At 37.3% G+C, this 6,831-nt stretch overlaps 3 non-coding genes across 3 annotated transcripts in view; all 3 read right to left on the reverse strand.

The window, feature by feature from the left end:
* LOC118067148 (large subunit ribosomal RNA) overlaps positions 1-1,373 on the reverse strand; it is a gene marked incomplete at its 3' end in the record, with an annotated part of 3,873 nt that extends 2,500 nt beyond the window's left edge. The window contains exon 1 of the ribosomal RNA XR_004690329.1: positions 1-1,373. This exon is cut by the window's left edge and continues 2,500 nt beyond it. This is a non-coding gene — a ribosomal RNA (large subunit ribosomal RNA).
* A 210-nt stretch (positions 1,374-1,583) lies between these two features.
* On the reverse strand, positions 1,584-1,738 carry LOC118067146 (5.8S ribosomal RNA). The gene has a single exon (XR_004690327.1). It is a non-coding gene; the product is annotated as a 5.8S ribosomal RNA (ribosomal RNA).
* A 1,094-nt stretch (positions 1,739-2,832) lies between these two features.
* On the reverse strand, positions 2,833-4,744 carry LOC118067147 (small subunit ribosomal RNA). The gene has a single exon (XR_004690328.1). It is a non-coding gene; the product is annotated as a small subunit ribosomal RNA (ribosomal RNA).
* Positions 4,745-6,831: the final 2,087 nt, after the last annotated feature.

Genomic DNA, 6,831 nt, shown 5'->3' on the forward strand with positions numbered 1-6,831 from the left:
ATCCGAAAATCTCGTGGCTTCATAATTTAAGCAAGCCAGAGATCTCACCCATTTAAAGTTTGAGAATAGGTTGAGATCGTTTCGACCCCAAGGCCTCTAATCATTCGCTTTACCAGATGAGACTTATAGTATAAATGCCAGCTATCCTGAGGGAAACTTCGGAGGGAACCAGCTACTAGATGGTTCGATTAGTCTTTCGCCCCTATACCCAGTTCCGACGATCGATTTGCACGTCAGAATCGCTACGGACTTCCATCAGGGTTTCCCCTGACTTCATCCTGACCAGGCATAGTTCACCATCTTTCGGGTCCCAACGTGTACGCTCTAGGTGCACCTTTTCTCAATGAGAATAAGATACCCCGGGAATGCGAGATTATATCGAAATATAACCTATCTTCCCTTAATTGTCCTAAAACAATCTTTACTTTCATTATGCCTTTAGGTTTGTTTTTAAAATCCCAATGACTTGCGTACATGTTAGACTCCTTGGTCCGTGTTTCAAGACGGGTCCTGAAAGTACCCAAAACAGTAGCGTCGCTGACCGGTATTAAAATCAGTTAAAGATTATCATCAACTAACAGTTGGTTAATTTTAACGACGGCATTATATCCGTACTGTCAAAAATTAACCGCACTTGTGATGAATCTAACGCTAACAAATAGCGACTTAATACCATACGAATACCGTCAAACAGTTGATTAGGAACACCAATGAACTCCAACTGACAAGCAGAAAGAGACAATCAATTAGGCCATAAATCAACATTTAACGGGTCACGACGTTCTACTAGAGGAGAAGTGCACGCCGACATATAAGGCAAAAATAATACTAGAATGTACAGTATATTAGTCCAAGGATTTATTTACTATATCATAACTAGCATTAATACCAAATATTTTGACGATGAATCTCCTCATTCGATCTTTTGGGTTTCTCAGGTTTACTTCTAAACGGTTTCACGTACTCTTGAACTCTCTCTTCAAAGTTCTTTTCAACTTTCCCTCACGGTACTTGTTCGCTATCGGTCTCGTAACAATATTTAGCCTTAGATGGAGTTTACCACCCACTTAGAGCTGCACTCTCAAGCAACCCGACTCTAAGGAGAAACCACCCGAAACATATTTCAGTCACTACGGGCCTGGCACCCTCTATGGGTAAGTGGCCCCATTCAAGATGGACTTGGACATGAAATAATGCTACGGGTTAGTTGATTCCTCCTAAACACTACATCTTCCAGTAGCATTGACTACGGAATTTAGTGCTGGGCTTTTTCCTGTTCGCTCGCCGCTACTAAGGAAATCCTAGTTAGTTTCTTTTCCTCCGCTTAATAATATGCTTAAATTCAGCGGGTAGTCTCGCTTAATCTGAGGTCGCCATTAGAAATATGATAGAAACACAAAAAAAGTTACAAATCAATCTGTCCTTTTACGATATAAAAATCATTCATGGACACGATGATTAACTTATTATTTGTTATTTAATCATCATCTATATAATTTGAAATGACATCATTTAATGAAATGATGAACATTTAATATAATAAATTCGCATACTTAAAAAATATGCAGTTTTATATGTAGATACGACCCTCAGCCAAGCGTGGTCTGGGAATTGGATCCGTAGACCGCAATGTGCGTTCGAAATGTCGATGTTCATGTGTCCTGCAGTTCACAAGTTGACGCGCAATTAGCTGCGTTCTTCATCGATTTACGAGCCAAGTGATCCACCGTTTAGAATAATCATTTTTGAAGTGAAAACTTCTTTAGCGGCGTTGTAGACTTTTTTTGTAATGGGTAAAAAATGTTAAACTCGCGTCAGGACACGTGACCTGATCGAAAATTCGTAAGACGGATGGAGAGTAGACAGCTGGCGTGGCGTAGGAGAGGGAGTATCCCCCTCTCTTTCTACGGCGCGGCGAGAATGTATGCCTGCGCCGGCTGTTTCGTTTAGGCGGCGCAGGGCGACATTAAGTCAATTAATTAATTAATAATTAAATTAATTAAATTAATTTTTTAATAAATTAATTGACATTCGTCAATTTGATTATTATTATTTAATCTTAGCACAACGAAATACAAAACTGCTATTGATGCGGTCTTTATTAGACATTTGAATAGGTTCGAATCGAAACTGTTCGTTTCTTACTTCAGCTATCATAAACCGATCGTATCAGTTTTAGAGATTGGCGATGATGGTTCTGATAAGAATGATAGTGAAAAAGTCGTTGAAATTATGGATGAAAGTTAATCTTTTTGAGAGATAAACTTTTTAATGTAATATAAATTGTCATGTTTGTGTACGATAGCGCAATAAATAAATATTGTATTCTACCATATAAAAGATAGTACTTTTATTCTGATAATTAAAACAATTCGTGCAAACTTATTCCCTAACCATTCCAAAATATCCAAAACGCACAACGTTAATACTTAAGTTTTCACTTCTGCCGGCACTCCGGAGTGCAACCCGTCGTTTTTTATTTTTATTTTACATTGTTAAAATGTCAATATAATCTGTACACATATTACATTTACAAAATGTTATACATATAAGTCACTCTAATGTGACAGATATGCATTTTTTGCCATAACTAAGTAATAGTTGTGGCATTGTAAAAAAAAACTCAATATAATGAAAAATCATGGCGAATATTCATTTAAAAACCACAGTAAATTCTTTTTCATTTTAAAAAAGAATTACTTTTAACAGGTTACCATGAAAATATCATTTTGTTTGCATATATATTGAGTATAAAATTGTTTGTGTGTTAACACATTTATTATTATTATTATTATTATTGTAATACAAATTATATGAAATTTGTTAATACGTTAATGATCCTTCCGCAGGTTCACCTACGGAAACCTTGTTACGACTTTTACTTCCTCTAAATGATCAAGTTTGGTCATCTTTCCAACAACATCGGCAATGCCGAAACATTGCCGTGTATCAGTCCGAAGACCTCACTAAATCATTCAATCGGTAGTAGCGACGGGCGGTGTGTACAAAGGGCAGGGACGTAATCAACGCGAGCTTATGACTCGCGCTTACTGGGAATTCCTCGTTCATGGGGAATAATTGCAAGCCCCAATCCCTAGCACGAAGGAGGTTCAGCGGGTTACCCGGGCCTTTCGGCCAGGGAAGACACGTTGATTCCTTCAGTGTAGCGCGCGTGCGGCCCAGAACATCTAAGGGCATCACAGACCTGTTATTGCTCAATCTCGTGCGACTAGAAGCCGCCTGTCCCTCTAAGAAGAGTTTTAGTACGTCGGTAGTAAAAATCTACAATCCGAAAACTGTAGACCTTCAAGATACCAGAAATACGTCTATTTAGCAGGCTAGAGTCTCGTTCGTTATCGGAATTAACCAGACAAATCGCTCCACCAACTAAGAACGGCCATGCACCACCACCCACCGAATCAAGAAAGAGCTATCAATCTGTCAATCCTTCCGGTGTCCGGGCCTGGTGAGGTTTCCCGTGTTGAGTCAAATTAAGCCGCAGGCTCCACTCCTGGTGGTGCCCTTCCGTCAATTCCTTTAAGTTTCAGCTTTGCAACCATACTTCCCCCGGAACCCAAAAGCTTTGGTTTCCCGGAAGCTGCCCGCCGAGTCATCGGAGGAACTTCGGCGGATCGCTAGCTGGCATCGTTTATGGTTAGAACTAGGGCGGTATCTGATCGCCTTCGAACCTCTAACTTTCGTTCTTGATTAATGAAAACATTTTTGGCAAATGCTTTCGCTTCTGTTCGTCTTGCGACGATCCAAGAATTTCACCTCTAACGTCGCAATACGAATGCCCCCATCTGTCCCTATTAATCATTATCTCGGAATTCCGAAAACCAACAAAATAGAACCGAGATCCTATTCTATTATTCCATGCACACAGTATTCAGGCGATAATAAGCCTGCTTTGAGCACTCTAATTTGTTCAAAGTAAACGTACCGGCCCATCTCGACACTCAATTAAGAGCACCGCGACAGGATTATTGGACCGCTTTAGTTTTTACACTAAAGCTAAATCCACCGGTAGGACGTCCCACAAGCATGCCAGTTTACACCGCGAGCGGTGAACCGACAGTGTGGCACACAGATTCAACTACGAGCTTTTTAACCGCAACAACTTTAATATACGCTATTGGAGCTGGAATTACCGCGGCTGCTGGCACCAGACTTGCCCTCCAATTGTTCCTCGTTAAAGGATTTAAAGTGTACTCATTCCGATTACGAGGCCTCGGATGAGTCCCGTATCGTTATTTTTCGTCACTACCTCCCCGTGCCGGGAGTGGGTAATTTGCGCGCCTGCTGCCTTCCTTGGATGTGGTAGCCGTTTCTCAGGCTCCCTCTCCGGAATCGAACCCTGATTCCCCGTTACCCGTTACAACCATGGTAGGCGCAGAACCTACCATCGACAGTTGATAAGGCAGACATTTGAAAGATTTGTCGTCGGTACGAGACCATACGATCAGCTAAAAGTTATTCAGAGTCACCAAAGTAAACGATGGCCGAGACCACCGATTGGTTTTGATCTAATAAAAGCGTTCCTTCCATCTCTGGTTGGAACTCTAGTTTGCATGTATTAGCTCTAGAATTACCACAGTTATCCAAGTAAATGTGGGTACAATCTAAGGAACCATAACTGATTTAATGAGCCATTCGCGGTTTCACCGTAATTCGGTATGTACTTAAACATGCATGGCTTAATCTTTGAGACAAGCATATCACTACTGGCAGGATCAACCAGGGAACTTTGTAATGTGTTTATACACACACATTCGTTCTCAAAAATATGTGTTAACATAGTAGAAAACAAATACACTGTATTGAAGTCTTACTATGTAACACATATTTTGTGTTGTACGTGAAAACTGATGTTTTCATCAACACTTTTATACTTTAAAAATTAATCCATTCATTGAATATAAATGTATAACTAAAAAATTCAAACACTCTCTTTTTCTAAATTTATTAAAAATTTACTCTCGTTAGTTATTACTATTAACGACTTGGTTATATTTCGTATACGTAAGTAAAAAAACTTTTACTATTCATACTAGGACTGAAGTGAGTATAACATTTCTGTTGTTTTTAAGTTATATGCAACTAAAAGTATACATATAACAATTATAAACGCCTTCCGACGATTCACCACATAAGAGTCATTCAGTCTACGACATCGACTCGTGGCTATGTTGCGTTAGTATATATTGTTGTTATGCTCAACTATTATATTCATAGACTTTCAAACTGCTCAGACATTCAACTGTTTGCGATTTTCATCTGTTTGTAGTTTTCAGATGTTTTTGCTTTTCAACTCGACTACTTTCACGTTAGTAACGTACAGCGTAAGAGAGCTGATCGCAGCACGACGACCGACTACTCCTCCCCACTCCGCACTCGAGCAAGCGTCACTGTATCAACTACGCAACAATATAGTTGGAAGAAAACCTTACTACTACGTTATATTCATAATATGTATACTTATCTTTATGGCAATTTTGTTAAACAAATTACGAATGGTAATGCACAACAACAAAAAAAAAACATTTATTTACTCGAACTAGTAAATTCCCATGACTTCGTCCAAGTATCTAAATCTAAAAATCAACAATATTTAATATGAATTATTTTCTTCGGTTTTTATTTTGAAAATAAATTTAGTACGGTTAATGACACAATAAACATAACAAGCCAAAACTTGGCGTGACTTTTAAGATTTTATAGAAGCATAAAATTTTGAAAATGTTTAAGCCGATTAATAAGTAACAAAAATAGGTTTTTATTCATATTACACAGTTTATAACTTTATCTTAGTGAAAGAAAAAATTACGAGTTGGAAGGATTTAAATATACTAAATAGATCCTGTTTTATATTCTTTATAACATATTCCATTATTATAAATAAACTAAGTCTATTCCCTTTCATATTGACGGGTTAGTAACTTAATTCTAGCAGAAGAAAAAACTTCCCGTTGGAAAAGCCGAGCAAAACACGTATCTTTACTTTGGATATTTGTAAAAATTGGTGCCAAGCTTACACATATACTAACGACTCTCTAAGACTTGAATTCAACTTCGTCGAAAAAATTGCTTACATTATCTACTTCCACCAAGCTCTTTTCATTGTTATTATAAAATTTATGAACTATTTGAAGTAAAGTTGAATCAATTTTAACGAATTTTAGGAATTCCTATGTTTTATTTATGTTGTCTACAGAAAAATACTAATGTTATTATCTGTCATGTAAAATAAAATGAAATTACTGTTATCCTATAACTGCACATAAAATATGTACAAGAAAAGGTCGTAAGATTTTTTTCATTCTCTTATACGTCAATAATTAGTAGTAATTTCATTCAAATTATTTTCTGAAAGTTCAAACTATTCACTAATTTCTGGATAAATCCTCCACAGCTTGGTCCAATTTTTCAACGTGTCGATAATTGAAATCTGTCATGGTTGCTTCAAAAATTTAATCTAAACATTTTTCAACGTTATTCTCGCTACGTTCAAGAATTTCTTTAGAGAAAAGTAAAAAGCACTTTTTTTGCTCTAGAGTACGCAGTTTTTGTTCGACTTTTAGAATGCACTTTTGTCAACGTCATAATCTTAATTTAATCGCATTACCTACGTAATATTTCGATTAATCTTCTACCTCTAGGATTTACGAAATATTAATTATAACCATCCCTTAAAGCCATTAGGAAACAGACTGTCGTCAGACTTACGTTGCTGTCTTTTTGTTTTCTAACGTAAGATCAACATCAGACGTCAGATGCTGCTGCAGAAAGGAAGTGAATTAATTATGAGACACTTTCTAAAGTAATTCATAA

The sequence above is a fragment of the Chelonus insularis genome, unplaced genomic scaffold, assembly GCF_013357705.1.
Source record: "Chelonus insularis isolate UGA/USDA-ARS -01 unplaced genomic scaffold, ASM1335770v1 contig_368_pilon, whole genome shotgun sequence".
Taxonomy (NCBI): domain Eukaryota; kingdom Metazoa; phylum Arthropoda; class Insecta; order Hymenoptera; family Braconidae; genus Chelonus; species Chelonus insularis.